Source organism: Furipterus horrens, unplaced genomic scaffold, assembly GCF_987537825.1.
Source record: "Furipterus horrens unplaced genomic scaffold, mFurHor1.1.pri manual_scaffold_16, whole genome shotgun sequence".
In the NCBI taxonomy this organism is placed as follows: domain Eukaryota; kingdom Metazoa; phylum Chordata; class Mammalia; order Chiroptera; family Furipteridae; genus Furipterus; species Furipterus horrens.
In genome coordinates this window covers 1,613,545-1,630,295 of record NW_028327186.1, presented here as the reverse complement: position 1 = coordinate 1,630,295, position 16,751 = coordinate 1,613,545, and the positions used below count along the sequence as shown (strand labels likewise).

The 16,751-nt window shown below is 47.9% G+C and overlaps 1 protein-coding gene across 1 annotated transcript in view; it reads right to left on the bottom strand.

Annotated features, from left to right (window-relative positions):
- UBE3A (ubiquitin protein ligase E3A) overlaps positions 1 to 4,387 on the bottom strand; it is a 61,180-nt gene extending 56,793 nt beyond the window's left edge. Inside the window, exon 1 of the mRNA XM_090263861.1 lies at positions 3,855 to 4,387. The gene's annotated coding sequence lies outside the window, so the exon portion shown is untranslated. The remainder of the gene's footprint in view (positions 1 to 3,854) is intronic.
- Positions 4,388 to 16,751: the final 12,364 nt, after the last annotated feature.

Below are 16,751 nucleotides of genomic sequence, written 5' to 3'. Positions count from 1 at the left end.
TCTGAAGCACTTAAAATTTTATATATAATCTTAGGGAGTGCAGTCACAAGGCTTAGAATCCAACAGTGACAACTGCCAGCTGCATCTCACGTGCAAAGAGCAGCATACAGAGAAAAAAGTACTAGCTTCATTCCTTTCTCAGATGGGCTTTAAACTTAATCATCTTCTTGACGTATCACCCAAAACAGCATTTACTTGTTAAAGATGACTTAGCTCACAGCACTCCCGGTGACATTTCTAACGTTCAAAGAAAATGAAAGCTGGCAAAGAAATTTATTATGTACTCATTAAAAAGCATTCATACAGCACCTTTAAGTATTCCAGAGATCTCCTGTTCTGGATGTAGGATGTAAGTTTAAAAATTAACACTCTTTCTATTTACTGTAATTTACTTCATTTTCTTTATCAGAGAAGAAAGGCCTATTGCCTGCACCCGCTGTCATGGTCAAGAAGGCCCACTGATGGCATCTAGTAAAGGCTGCTTCCTTTACACAGTCAGGAAAGTTTCATCCAAAAGCGTGGGTGGGCAATCCAACTCCTCCCCCACAGGAAGGACAGAGCACATGCCACCGTGTGCAGAGTCCTCCCTCAACCAGCGCCCAGAGACACCGACTACGACGGTGGGCTGGCTCAGCCCCTTGGGGGACTTGAAGAAAAGCATTTGAAAGCTCTGCACTTCAGTTTCCACGTGTGTGAAAGAACAGAGGAACTGTCCTACTCAGGTTTACGAGTTCTGTGAGTATCATCCAAAGACAGAATGATAATGAAACCTCAGAAAAATATCACACTATTTACAGGCACCTGTCAAATTTATTTGTAACTTGACACACACACACACACGCACACACGTGTGCCAGATTTTGGATGGTAGACTGGGACCGATATTAAGATATGAGGTATTTGGCACGTGCCAATCAGTTGTTTAAAGAAAGGAGTAGGCTCTGGCCGAGTAGCTCAGTTGGTTAGAGCATCGAACCCATATGCCAAGGTTGTGGGTTCGATCCCCAGTCAGGGCACATATAAGAATGAACTAATGAATGCATAAATAAGTGGGACAACAAATCAATGTTTCCTTCTCTCTCCAAAAATCAATAAATGTTTTTTTTTGTTTTTTTTTTAAAGAAAGGAGTAAAACAATCTCCAACAGAAGAGCAGCTGGGGTGGGATATCTGGGCCCAGTGACTGGGCAGGCAGGGGAGAATGGGGCTCCCTCGTGCGATAGGGCTTCATGAAAACTGGTGTTATGTGAAGGTCGCTATAAGCTTCCAAAAGACAGAGACATGATTCCTGTGTTTGCTGCCCCAGCTCAGCTCCCAGCAACCACAGTGCGCAGCTAATAAATGTTCTTTGACCACCGACTGATTTACTGGTAACTGATTCATCCCTGCTCTGGCAACACACGCCCTTGTCAACACCCGTAGCCCTTGCCCTTAAAGGAGTTCAGGGCCAGTCAGAAAGGAAGCACGTGAAGGATAGTAAGTTACAACCGGCTGCAAAGTGGGTGCTGTGAGCTCATTCAGAAAACCTGGGTAGGAAGCCCTCACAGGACGATAATGCTCATTAGGCGCCTCTGTGTCAGGCATTTTACATAATTTACTCCTCAAGGCAACTCAGTGAGTTTCACCATCCCATCTTACAGATGAGAACACTGCATGCGTCTCACCAAGACTAAACGATGAGTCAAGAGTCAAAATATAGAGTAAGGGCAGAATTAAAAGCAATGTCTAATCCCACAGCCCCTTCCACTATACACACCAGTGTCCTTCATTTTCATATTTTATCGTTCCATTTGCGGGGGGAGCGGTCAAAATCAGCCAAAACTGTTGCCCCGGATCACCATGAAACAAGCACCTAAGGCTTCACCCGAGTATTTCCCCTGAATAATGATCACTTGTGAAAATCTGCTTTCAGTCATAAAAGTCAGAAAGCGAATTTTTAACAGCTGCATTTGTAATGGTTCTACACGTTAACCCATACAAGCGCCGATCTAAACAACGCGACAACACGACTCAACGCGGCCAGCAGTCGTTTTAGAAGTGGGCATCTGTAAGTACCACTTCAAGTGCTCGGGCTGAGAAGCACAGCCATCATCCATAGTTTTGGGTTTTCCCACTGACTGTATAATGAAATAGCAAGTTATTATTATTATTAATTTTGAGTGGACAAAGAATATTTTGGTGGGGAGAGGAACGGTCATTAGAAATTATCTAAGGTTTAAGAAATAAATACAACTGATTAAAGATTACATGCCAAAGACACTGGAGGTCCCCAATAAACCTCGTTCGGTGGCCTGGCAAGCAGGATGAGAATGCGTCCTCCTCTCACCGCCGGCTAGCGAGTACCCTTCCCAAAGATGTTACTTCTTCCGCCATTGAAAACGGAAGCAGCTCACAAACCCCCGAGAAGGAACCCGCCCGTAGCTGGTCTCACCGTATCCAGTCCCACTCCCCAGGGTCCCAGGCCGTGTGCATATTAACTAACGCCGGTGAGCAAATATTGACCCAGGAGGACGTCTTCCTTTACACTCTAATTTGGCAAACAGTCCTCACTCCTTCAATCCATTTCTCGTTTTTTCTTTTGCTGTGATTATTCGTTTCTTCACGGGCTTCTAGTTATCCTTCGGGCTTCTCAGCAACATTATTAACATTGTATTCATTTCATTACAAACGTGGCAAGTAGCTCAGATTCACAAGCAGGATCTAATTCCAGAGTTCTTCCCATTGTAACCACGACAAAACTTTATATTTTTTTTTCTTCCTCCGTTCTAAACTTTTTGACATGGTTTACAAAATAATCTCTTGGGTTTACAAAAAAAAAAAAAGGAAGCATACGTCCTTCTTATCCTGTTTGTCCAATTCCTTCCACAATGTATACTGGGTGCCTCGTGTCTTTGAAACCGAACTTGTAACAGCTGTTCTAAACTTGAGGTCACGTCCATCCCTGCCCTTTCCTTCTGCCCCCAGATCCCAGTCACGTGCCGCCTCCCTCGGCGCCGCGGGCAGTGCAGCGACTCAGAGTCCCGCGCGCCCGCAGCTGGGAAGGGGACGTACGGACCGACTCGTTCCCGTGTCCGCCGGCGGGGCCCTCCCCACCCAGTCCATACGACCCCAAATAGGCTCCGTAATGATTCCGTGTCTGCATGCCCACGGGAACTTTTTTACAAATTCAGAGACTAAATCACGTTCCGAGGATTCTGAGCTTAACCGCACGGCGTCGGTGCGACCCCTCCTCGTCACCATGTGCCGCGCTCAGTCCCGGCTTTCCCACCAAAACCGCTGCCCGCCACGACCAGGAAAGAGTCCTGTTCGTTTTCCCGACTGGAAACGAGGGGGCGCGGCGGGGAGCACGGGCGCCCGCTCGCAGGCCGGCCCTGAGCGGGGTCCCCGGCCGCCCCGGCAGCTCCCGCTTCCGCGGACGCAGCCCCGGGCTCTCGTGTGTCGCTTCATCCGCGCCCCTCTCTACGGGTCACGCCCGAAACCCCAGCTCCCCGGTGTTCCTCCCCCGAAGCTGCAGAACGCCCGGGAAGAGCTGCCCTGCCCAGGCGGGGCCCGGGCCCGGCCCGCGGACGCGGCTCCCGCACGCCCGCCCCCGGGCCCGCTCGCGTGCCCCCGGCGCCCCGGCCCTCCCGCCGGCGCACAGTCGCGCTGACAGTTACGGCGGCGGCCGCCGCGGCCACCACGGCCTGCTGCTGGCCCCGGCCCCTCCGCCCCACGCGCCCCCAAACACTCGCGCGGGACCGGGGGCGCCCCTGCCGGAGCCGGAGCCGGCCCCACGGGCGGCCCGGGCGACGGCGGGGACCCAAGGAGCTGCCACCCGGCGTCCCCAGCCCAGGGCCCGGCCTCGGCCGCACTGACCTGTCGTCGCCCCTGCGCCTGGGCTGCGGCCCTCGCAGCAGCGGCCGCCTCACTGGTCGTCGTCGCCCTCGCCCGCCGCCTCCGCCCGCCACCGCCTCGTTCCCTTTCGCTGCCGCCACCGCCGGCGCTCATGCGGGACCCGCGCTTCCTTCTCCGGGGACCGAGGCCGGGAAAGGGGGGCGCCGGGGCCGCACAGCACCCCGAGCTGGTCGCCGGCCGCCGCTCCGACGCCGCCTGTCCACACCGGGGGGCTGCGGGGCCCGCCTGGCCGCGGCTGGGCTGCGAGCTGCTCCGAGCACGGCCCCGAGGAGGAGCCGAGGGAGGCGCCGCCGCCCGCGGCCGTGAGCGCCGGGTCGGCAGAGGTGACGCACGAGCGGGGGTGGCGGAGTGCGCGAGGGAGAGGAGGGCGGTGTGCCGAGCTTCCGGCCAGGGGGATTCAGGCTCTGTCTTCTCCTGCAGTCACCCCGAGCCCAGCGCCACCATCTTGGGAGAGACGCGAATCTCGCGACCGCGGCGAAAGCCGGGAGGACTGGCGGGGCGGGCTAAATATCCCGGCAGGCAGCGCGCGTCACGGGCCGGGCGAGGGCTGCGGGCGGGGACGCGGGGACGCAGCGCGCGGCCCCGCCCCCGCCGGCGCGGCCCCGCCCCCCTCCCGATTGCCGTCGTCGCCAGCGCAGGGGGCGTTGGGAAGGGGAAGTGGCTCGCGGTGCTCGGAGTCCCACCAGGATCGGTCGCCATCTTGGCACCGGGCGGAGGGGGCAGTGCCTCCCGGGAGCCTCTGCTGTCCGTCGCCCGACAGAAAGAAGGGGGCACGCCCCGGAAACCCCCGGGAGTGTTGGCGATCCCCCCCGCTCTGCCCAACCGGGGAGCGTGCCGAAACTTGGATGATCCCCGTTTTGTTGGGGGACGAATTGGGTTGAAAGGGGGCTGAAGGGTTTTGCGTGGCCCTCAGCCCGCAGCGGGCGGAGTCCCCGGGGCACGAGGTCTCCGACCCCCACCCTTTGCCCCGCTGCCTTGGCAAACAGGGCAGAGGCAGCCGGGGAGCGCAGGCCTGCTTTCAGGGGACCAAGGTCACTTGCCTGGGCCCTTGCCAACACGTGGCGTGGCATCGCTGGCAGAAGGGAAAGCCCCCGTCCTGCAGGTGTGACCTTCCGTGGGTTGTGGACAGAGCGCGCGTGGCCTCTTGCTTGACCCCAGCTGGAAGGAGGCTAACTACTCTGTATGCCACACAAACCCATTTACAGCTATGAGTCCTCACATTGAGTCCCCAAACCCCCATTTTCTTTAAAAGGGGTTTCTTAAGGGTTTATTAGCATAGCTATAATAGAATCACGAATAATTCATTGTCTTAACAGCTTGCAGCTTGGCTGACAAGCCCATCATAAAATGCTATATAGGTTTCCATTCATCTGCTATTCAACCTGTATGGCAACAATCACCGATGCAATGCTTTTAGCTGTCGTTCTTAGCACGTTTTCTTAATATAGTGAGGACTTCCCAACTGTAACCAACTAGAAAAAGTTAACCAGTTATAAAAAAATAAGCTAGAGGAATTTGAATTATTCTAGGATCACTGATGATAAATGATGGTGTTAAATCATGTCCCATTTTCACTCAATTCCTTATTCTTTTGTCATTTCCCTCATTACAGGTTCTCATTTGGAAACTATTTGCAGTTACATTTTATGGAAAAAGCTAAAATCATAGTCTTTTAAGGTTTTACCTTTACATATCAAAATAGGCAAACGAGAACGAAAACCTTTAAAAACAGTAATAAGCAACATGTTACTACAGTATCTAGCATGTGATAATAGTTCTAGCGATTCTACTTCCTCTTGAGAAATGACTGAATCAATGAAATGTAATTTCGTAATGGCCCGGTATATCAGAATGTGGCAGAAATCCCTGACTTCCAAAAAAGTGGACTGAAAATAAGTAAAATCAACTCAAATGTCAGAATGACTATCGAGTCCTTATACTAAGGCCAAGGAGGAATCTGGAGACATTACCTGCAGCCCTTTTGGTTCATTAATATTAAATAGGTATTCTTGATTGACATTAGTGTCAGCCGATGCAAGAACCCACTGTGCTCTTTGCCTTATCCATATTCAAATTTCAAAATGTTTGCTGGTAAAAATTACCAGCACGAATATTGTCAGGAATTCTTACAACACTAATAGTGTTCTATTTACATATATCAATTTTTATGAATAAATTTTTTCTCCCAAATTAGATCCATATTTTTCTTCATTTGTGTTTTCCCGGAAAAACACCTTAATTTCTACTAAGTGGTAAAATTTGTAGACTTCTAATCAAAATGAAACCCAGTTGTTTCTAATAATTTTCTCATTTCAGGTGTAAAGTGAAAGCAGTTTAATTTTTTTTTTTTTTTTTTTTTTTTTTAGCACACTGCATTAATGCCCCGAACAAGCTTTGAACTTCTACTGTGAACCCAGAAGTGCGCCAGGCATTAGGAAATAAAAGATTGACAATCCCTATCACTGCCCTCAACTCACGGTCCTAAAGGAAGTCACACCTGTAAAACCAGGGACACGTTTTCAGAATAATCTGTCATATCAGTGATTATGGGGGTATTCACTAACGTATACCTTCTAATATTCATAGACTTTAAAAAATAAAACATTTTGCCTCAAACTGCTGAAGTTCTTTTATTTTTATTTTATAGGGCTGTTTCGATGCAAGATTTTTTGTTGATATGAGTCACAACCGATGAATCAAAATGCAAAAAAAAAAAAAAAAAAACCAATTTCTTAATTACCCAACATTCCCAGAGATCAGGAATAAACTATGAATCAGAAAAGGGTCAGATAAGGTGAGATAACACTTACTGTTGCTATTTTTAGGTTGCATCAAAATGGTACGGACTATTGAGAGAGACTAAGCTTTCAGTGTTTAAGAAAGGCTGTTGAATCAAAATTAGCTCCGTGAAGAATGCTGCCTGGCACATGGTAAGTGCCCGGTAAATGTTAGGGCTTAGTAATAGCAGCAATGAAATTAGTATTATCGTATCACTGTTCAGCGTTACACACTTCAGGCATGAACTTCACACCTCCACCCTTACTTCCACAGATCTACCTCATCAATTTGCGTTCCCCCGATCTCCTGTCTTAAAGTATGAGCCATTCTACAGCTAGTTTTTTGTGTTTTGTTTTTGGTGGGGTGGGGAGTCTTTTTAAACCTTGAATCGCTGTCATTTCCTCTCCGGTTCATTAGTTTGTGATGCTCTCTCTCTGTAGCAGACATCTGTAGTAGATATTGATTGCCAATTGACCCCTAGCATGCATTCTCTTCATCTATGATAATGGACTACCTAGCCAGACACATGGTTGCCTATAATAAGTAAGTGTGGCCACATCACTACGCTCTGGCCCATGGGATGTGAGCAGAAATGATATGTGCAGGTTTCAGATGCTACCCTAAAAAAGTGGAGTGCTCCATTTCCCTTCACCCCTTTCCAATGACTGGAATGCGGTTGGGGTTGTGAGGTATCACAGAGCAACTAGGGGGGTCCCTGAAGACTGAAACCGGAACCTATCTACCAACTTGAGCTTTGGTGGGACACAGCTACTAATCTGTATAATGTGCCACGGTTACTCTAGGTTCCTTGCTCTGCCACTGACCTTGTAACCTAGTATCCAATGAAGGAATCAAGGGGGCAGTTGGCTGTGGGAGAGTCAAGCCAACCCCTCCTGCATTCCGGGACTCGACTGGCAGTCTGCCATCTGTGGCAATCCCGAGTCATCATAAGGTTAGAAACCCTAGATTCCTTCCCCTCATTCTCCCATCAGTTAGGAGGCAAAGTCATACGTGTATTCCTTCAAGAACTCATCAGGTAGCATTAGCAAGTGCACAAAGTCCAGGCAAACCTCAGAAGCCCCTTTCTGATTTAGTTTTCTCTTCTGTCAAATGGGATTGGGAGGATTCGTCGTCGGCAGCCGTCCGTCTCGAGAGACGATGGTGTAGCTTCTTAAGAGTCTATCTGCACCGCCGAGAATGGCTGTGCAGTCCGACTCGGGAGTGACACGGTATCTGTCTCCTCCCGTGTTGAATCGACATCTTGCGATGACGCTGGAGTGTCCTCTCCAGTGAAGCTGAAGCTACAGAGCCTGGGCAGGGTGATATGGAGGGTCTGCTGTTGCCCATGCAGCAGACCCCCCCTCTCTTCGCAGCTGAAGGGTCCAAGGGAAAGACGGAGTCAATACAGCTTGGCTTCAGGTGCGCCGCAGGAGTTGCCGGTGTTGACTACAACGTCAAACGGCCTTAGGGACTCCGGCTCCGGATTTTCTGTCGGGGTTTACTCCCTTAGCCTTTCCCCTGAAGAGGTATGCCGCAAGGCAGCGGAGGTTTTTTGGAGTCAGAGTTTTCCTTCTCTGTGGGAGGATTACATACTAATGAATATACACCAAGTTTGGTGCATAATACAAGCTCAATAAAGGTGAGCTTTTTTACACCATGTGAATCCCAGTTCTGCCACTTAGCAGATATAGAACCTTCCATTAACTTTTTGATTAATTATTCTCTGTTTCTGCATGAGAAGGGGGAAATAATAGCACTGACCTCATGGGGCTACTGTACGCCTTCCTTCACCATTCGATACACATTTATTGAATAGGTTGATGTCTGCGCGCTGTGCTCCGTGCCGAGAATACAGTAGCGACCAAGGCCTGCCCTGGTGGAGTTGATGACCAACAGAACGTGTGTCGGGGAGGTGATCATTGCTCAGCAGATGCACAGACCAAGGGGCAGAGGACAGAGAATCCTGCAGAAGCTATGTCATGCAGGTTGGCAAGAGAAGGCCTCCTTGAGAAGATATTTAAGCAGACGCTTGACAGAAGTGAGGGAAGGAGAAATAGGAATATACAGGGAAGAGCGTTCCGGGCAGACAGGACCCTGAGGCAGAAAGGTATCTAAAACCACCTAGGCCCAACTAGCAAGGCCCAGAGCCTGGTGGGCTTTGTACCCAAGGACGTGGCTGTCTGCGGTGGATGAGGTGGGAGGTCCCTAGAGGGGGTTGGGAGTCACGACAATAACTAACTTATGGGAATGGACAATGAATGCAGGCAGCCCACGTCAGATGTTCAATAAATGGTAATAACCACTATTATTATCATTAGCTATTATCGTCACAATTGTTATGGCATCTGTTTCCTTCTATAGAATCCCACTGCTACTACTTTAGTTTAAACCCTTCATGTCTATTTAATTTTTTAAGATATTATTTATTTTTAGAGAAAAGGGAAGGGAGGGAGAGGGAGAAAAACATCAGTATGTGGTTGACTCTTATGAGTCCCCATCTGGGGGCCTGACCCACAACCCAAGCACGTGCCCTGACTGGGAATCGAACCAGCGACCCTTTGGTTCACAGGCCGGCACTCAATCCACTGAGCCACACCAGCCAGGGCTAGACCCTTCGTGTTTCTTTCTTGAACCAGAATGTAAGCTCAAAATTATATGTTACTGTGTCCCTAACACCCAGCGGAAGGCCGGTCCAGATTACAGCTGAATCTTACCTACTCGATCTCCCTCACTGTGGATGGTTTTTAAAGAAACATGACCTCATTGCTGACTTGCTTGAATCTAGAACTTATCCGTGGCTCTTCAGAGCTTTCTGGATGACATCCAAACTCCAGGAATGTGGCCCCGTGGTTGTGGGCCTTGCCTCCTCCCAGCCCCATCTCCATCTGCACCCCACGTGACCCCATTGCTGGAGCGGTGCTTACCTGTGAATATTGTCTTGAGCCTGTTCACATGCAATTTCTTCTGCCCCATAGCCAAGTTCGAGTAAGGCTATGGCTGTGCCTCTCTGCCCCACTGCTTCTCATTCACTGCTGGTATATGTGCTGTTCACACGTCTTTCTCCCCTTGAGAGAGGAGAGGGCCTTGGACTTGCTTTGTGTTCCCAGCACCGATCTTGGTGGCTAAAACCCGCTAACTCCTCAGGAAGCCTTTGAATGAATGAGCTAATGGCTACTTCACTCTGCAACCGTGTCAAGCAGAGAGATACAGAGTGCAGAGACGCCTGCTTCTCTGGTTCAGCGGGGACAGAAAAATCAGGCAAATTAATTGACTGTAAGAAATTTTAACTCCTGGTGAACTCCAGCTACTAAGGAAGCAACAATGTATAAGACCTTCGTATTATGATGTATAAAAGGAAGATATTCAACAAGATGGCCTCTAAAGGCCTCTTAAGTCTATGATTATTCAGCCAGTAATTTTCACTAATTGTACCTACATCCAAGAGAACATGAATCATTCAAGCAAAAAAACCTGGAAGTCCTATCAAATTATGCTTTGACCTTGGTCATTCCGGTCTCTTTGTGCCTGCCTGAACCCAGCTGGAGAGTGGGTGGGAAGGAGGAGATTCACTGAACGCCAGCTGCCGCGGCCGCTAATCTGAGCTGTTCTGAATAAAACAGTTCCACTCAAATCAATGAGGCCACCCTTAGAAATGTCGCCTTCTGACAAGTGCGTCACTGGAGTTCTTTGAAATCACTCACAGTGCATTTGTATGTCTAATGCCATTTTTTAATTTATTTTCAGAGAGAGGGGAAGGGAGGGAGGAGGAGAGGGAGAGAAACATGGTTGTGTGAGAGAGATGTCGATCAGCCACCTCTGACATGTCCCCAACCGGGGACCTGGCCCACAACCCAGGCATGTGCCCTGACCGGGAATCGAACTAGCAACCCCTCGGTTCATAGGCCGGCGCCCAAACCACTGACCCACATCAGCCAGGGCACCTAATGCCTTTTTTTTTTTTTTTCAGGATAACTCAACTAAAGAAAACCTTTGACTAGGGGAGAATCATGAATATAGTTTGCAGTTGATAAGCAACATTGCATTTTTTATTCCTGCTTGACACTTAGAATACAAAATAATCAAAATGCTAAAATTCACTATTGGACTTTTTGGAGATTGCCTCAATTTCAAACAATTTTATACCTAATGTTTGCCTTTTTAAAATTTTTGTTATTTTTCTCCTGACAGTAAACTGTCATTACAATATAAAAAGACCAAAGCTTATTCAGTTAGTAATTCAGATAGTCATGGCATAAAGATAATTTTTGTTCTTTTTAGTTTCAGTTAAGCATGGTACTGGTTGCATCCATTGAAGTTTCTAAAATGATAGTTTATTTCCACAAAATGCATTGGTGTACCCACTGGGTGCTGGGTGCTTGAATAAACCTCATTCATTCTTGTGACAGTTTGGGGTATTACACTTTTTATGAATTAGGAAATTAAGCCTAGAATAAGTAACTTGCCCATGTCTCACAGCTAAAGCCGGTAGAGCTAGGATTTAAATCCAGGTGTGGCCCTCACTGGCATGGCTCAGTGGGTTGGGCATCGTCCTACAAAGGTAAAGGTCGCCGGTTCAATTCCCAGTCACGGCACATGCCTAAGTTTTAGGTTCAGTCCCTGGTTGGGGTTGTACGAGAGGTGATCGATGGATGTTTCTCTCCCTCTCTTTCTCCCTCCCTTCCCCTCTCTCTAAAAATAAATAAAATTTTAATTAACAAATAAATCCTGGTGTGTACTGTGCATGTGTTGGGGGGTGGGGGGTGGCAGGGGGTGTTGCTGCTTCCCAGAAAACAGGTACATTTTTTTGAATTTCAAAAACATGTTTCATTCAAGTATTTCTTAATCATGCAGCCATCCCTTTGATTCAGTGCTTCCTAACAAAATTATACCAGAATAATATTCTCAAAGGGTTAGCCCGAGTGAAAGCTCCCGGTCCACGCCGTTCAGCTCAAAACTGGCTCCTGAGGCTCAGCCAGCCCGACCTGCTTCCTCTCCCTTCCGGCAGCCGGTCCGAATTCTGTGGTGACGGGCCGGCCAGCTACTTCTCCCCGTTAAGCCTCCAGGTCTTCGCCTGATTTGTGATCATTAAATGGATAATATTTTGCTAAGGACTTGATTCCGTGCCTGACTCATAAAATGCTCAATGTTGACGAATTGATGGGTGAATGGATAAAACTGTCTCCCTTTGGGCCTTCCCCCAGAAACAGATATTGAGAGGATGAGTGGAGGGCAAGGGGCTTGTCTGGGAGGTGTTCAAACACCTGGGCAGGCGGGTAAGGAAGGGAGGCAACCAATACAAGGTGCATTATCATCCATCAAGCACCCCCAGTGGGCAGCTGGTGGAGGAGCTCTGGCAGCCAGTGTAGAACATCCACGTCGCAGTTGTCCTGTCAGAAAGGGAGGGAAAGGGAGCTTTTATATGCAGCGACCTGCCCCGTGACGACTACTCCCCCTGCTGGCGTGGCAGGGGCATTTCAGCGGCAGCTGGTCGGAGAAACCTCATCGCACAGAAGCACAGATGCTGCCCGCAACGGCAATCGGAGCTGTGACTGGCATGTGCGACAGTGGGAAGATGCAGGCCCCCAGCAGCATCTGCTACAGGAAGGAATACACAGAGGAACAAAGGAACAAACAACCCCCATTTGACGGATTTACCGACGTCAGTCCCGGCGGTCCTGGTTGCAGGGTCAGAAACCTCTCGACAGCTGACAAACCGAAGTCACGTGAACCAAGCTCAAGAGATGGAATGATAAAAATCAGAATGCCAGTTTATGGATTTAAATCAAGAAAGAATGTGCTGGCAACTGGAATACCAGAAGACAGGTGACCAGAACATTCTTCCCCTGTAAGAAGACATACAGATTCCCAACAACAGAATGTTGCCTAGGAAGCTTGAAATGTAGACCGAGGGATTTGGAGGAACTGTATTTGATGGTGATAAGACGAAATACCTGCTATGTCCAACTTCCATCAAGAATCAACTTCTATCCCTGGCTGCTGTGGCTCAGTGGATTGAGTGTCAGCCTGCGAGCCAAGTGTCGCTGGTTCGATTCCCAGTCAGGGCACATGATGAGGTTGCACGTCAGGTCCCCAGTTGGGGGCACGAGTGAGAAGCAACCACACAGTGATGTTTCTCTCCCTCTCTTTCTCCTTTCCCCTCTCTCTAAACATAAAATAAACAGACAAACAAATAAATAAATAATTAAAAAAAAAAAAAAAAGAACCAACTTCTATTAAGCATATTTGAAGCACGCCCTGGCTGGTGTGGCTCAGTGGATTGAGTGCCCACCTGCCTACCAAAAGGCCGCCAGTTCGATTCCCGGTCAGGGCACATGCCTGGGTTGCAGGCCAGGTCCCTGGTGGGGGCGTGTGAAAGGCAACTGATCAATGTATCGCTTGCACTTCAATGTTTCTCTCCCTCTGTTTCTCACTCCCTTCCCCTCTCTCTAAAAATAAATAAAATCTTTAAAAAAAAAGAATATTTGAAGCTCATTGGCCTCAGTCCTGAGGAAGGTTATACACAGCATTTCCTGGTCTGAGTTTATCCAGTATTTCCACTGATGACTGGCCCCTTCCTTAGAAATGGTTTTAGTGATGCCTTTGCAGGCCTGGCAGCCAATTCTCTATTTTTAAAAGTGACTTATGCCCCCTGCCAGCTAGATCAGTTGGTTACAGCGTTGTCCCAATACGCAAACGTTATGGGTTCGATCCCCAGTCGGGGCACATACAATAATCAACCAATGATGCATTTAAAAAAGGACCAACAAGTTGATATTTCTCTCTCTCTCTCTATCCCTTCTCCTTCCTCTCTCTGAAATCAATAAATTTTTTTTAAAAAATGAAGTGACTTATGCCAACCCCTGGTCCATTATGCGTCTAACCCAGAAGGGGCAACCGTATTTTTCTCATTTTCCTGTTTCTGTGGCACTTCTCAGTGTGCACACCAACAATATGATACCTTGTGACCTGAATGGTTGTAATGTCTCATTCAGAATATTTTTCCTGTGGACACTAGAGACTTCTTCAGGCCTCTCCAAGTGACAACAACTCCTTCTAAGTCCTCAGTCCCATTCTTCTTATTTCTCTTTTTCACGTCAAATATTTGTCACATGAAACATGCCACCATTGTTCTTACTTCCCTGGTTCCTAGTCATTATTTAACCCTAAAGAAAAGTTTAAAGAACAGTGCAAGGATCACGCTATTTGCTTCACCTGCATTTCACAACAGTTCATCTTTTGCTCTATTTGCTCAGTCATTTGTCATCTTTAAACTATGGAGCCATGTGACACAAGGGACAGATTTCATCACACTCCTACATACCTCTGCAAGTTTCTCCCCAAGGACAAAGGCGTTCTTATAGATTACCACAACTCCATGTACTATTTAACGCCGATTCAATAATATCTAATCTGCAACCCATATTCAAGTTTCCTCAATTGTTTCAAGAATATTTTTATAAACCATTCATCCAAGATCCAATTAAGTAATACAATCCTTCAGCTGTCATGTTTCTTTAGTCTTTATTTATCTAGGAACATCCCAGAACTTATTTTTTCTTTTCTGAACTTGATTTTTTTAAGATTCCAGGATAGTACTTTCAAATTTTTTAAAATTTATTTACTTTTAGAGAGAGGGGAAGGGAGGGAGAAAGAGAGGGAGAGAAACATCAGTGTGTGGTTGCCTCTCACACGCCCCCAACTGGGGACCTGACCTGCAGCCCAGCCACGTGCCCTGACTGGGAATCGAACCTGCGACCCTTTGGTTCACAGGCTGGCGCTCAATCCACTGAGCCACACCAGCCAGAGCCCAGAACAGTACTTTTAAAGAAGTCCCCACCATCTGACTCATCTGATTGTTTCCTCATGATTAGATTGGCATTCCCCTTACAACTAGTGAAGTTACACATCTTTTCATACCTCTTTTGGCCATCTGTGTGTTTTCTTGGGCAAAGTGTCTATTCAGGTCCTCTGCCCGTTTTTTTTTAAATTGAATTATTTGGTTTTTGTTGTTCTTGAGCTGTAGCCCAAACATTGCCTGGCATACAGCAGGGGCTCGTAAATATTTATTGAATCTCTGAATGAATGGTGGGGAGGAGGACATAAGTTAGAAAGTCTCCAGTCCCCAAAGGTGACATGAAGCTGTGTGAATGAATGAAGAGCTACTGTCGACCAATCCCCCACAAAAACACGTGGCTAGAAGTGGGGCATGATAAGAAAGCCCTGGCTGACTTTTTTAAAAATTTTATGCTCTGGCTAATTTTTTAAAATTTTATTTATTTATTCTTAGAGAGAGGAGAAGAGAGCGAGACAGAAAGATCAATTGGTTGCCTCTCACATGCCCCCCAGTCGGGGACCTGGCCCACTATCCAGGCATGTGCCCTGACTGGGAATCGAACCAACAACCTTTTGGTTTGCAGGATGACGCCCAACCACTGACTGATTTTTGATTGCTCACTTCAAAGCTGTTACTATCCTTAATATAAGAAAAGGACTCAACTTGCCTTTCCAGCCAACAGGATATTCCTGAGAACACAGCCCAAACACAGGTTCCCCTCTCCCTCATTGGCCTGAAAAAGGCAGGATCACAGGCCAGGAAGAACCAGGATGGAGTGACAGGTGACTTTACATCACTCCCTCTTTCTTCCCTCAAGGAGACATCAATGGAGAAGACCTGTTTGCATTTCCTTCTGCTCTAACCACCCTAGTTTGAATTCCTCTACACCGTAGTTCTGCTTGTTTTTTTTAACTTTATATAAATGGAATCCTACAGCATATATTCTTTTGTCTGCAACCTTCTTTCACTCAAAATGACGTTTGTGATATGTAGCCCTGTTGTGGCATGTATCTGTACTTAGTCTGTTTTCGTTGCTATAGAATGCTAACATACTGCGCCACATTAACCTATTCTACTGCAGACGGTCATTTGGGTTATTTCTTATTTTTGGACATAATGAACGATACCGCTAGGAAAATACTGGGCGTGAATGGAACCTGCTTCTGTTTGGGTCATGAACAAAGGCATTTTCCCCCATAGAAGCAGCTCCCAGGTTACGCAGGCGTCCTCATTGCCGTTTCGTCTTATGATCCCTAATAGCTCTTGGATGACTATGTTCCTCCACAAGAGACGGTGATTCATCAACACAAAATAAGCTTCATTTTCCTGACTTCTCTCTGCATGTGTGTTTGCCGCTAGAGAGTATGATGAGAATTAATGAAATTCATGGTTCTTGAAGTCTGCTGAAGCCCTTGGGGGTTAGACTCACTTCCTGCTTATTCATACTTAGGAGACCCAAGCGCAGCACCGATTAATGCCGTCGGCAACACATGGGACCTCATGCTGGTCATACGGTTTAGTCACACGTTATAAATTCTCCTCCAACTTTCTCAACAAGGCTTCTGCGAGCAAAATTAACAGTAAGAACTAGCAATGGTGTTGACCTGCTAACATCAATAAGGTTCACCTGGGCAGCGTGTTGGCAATGAGCCTCCCACTTCGAGGGTCTGGAGCAATAGGTCCGAGGTAGGGCCCAGGAATCTGCATTTTCAACAAGCACCCAAGGTGTTGTTTGGACCACATTGTGGCAGGGCTATCAATGAGCAACGTCAGGAAGGAGAAGTGAGGGGTACAATTACAGAACGGAAGAGAGAGACAGAAAGAATGTGGAGAGCCCTGGCTGCTGTGGCTCAGTGGATTGAGCGCTGGCCTGCAAACCAAAGGGTTGCCGGTTTGATTCCCAGTCAGGGCACAGGCCTGGGTTGTGGGCCAGGTCCCCAGTTGGGATGTGGGAGAGGCAACCACACAGTGATGTTTCCCTCTCTTTCACCCTCCCTTCCCCTCTCTAAAAATAAATAAAATATTTTTTAAATGTAGAGAGATGACAAGAAAACCAATCAATTGTGCTTCTTGCTGGGGACAGTGATAAAGATCAGATGGTGGGATGTGGTTAGTACTGGGGTTCTCTGCTCTGGGCTCATCTGCCTCCTACTTTATGGAAGCTGGGACTTTGTTCTTGTCCACATGGGGTGGAGAAGAGGAGGGTCACTTTGTAACAGCTATGGTCACGGTCACAGAAGGTGACT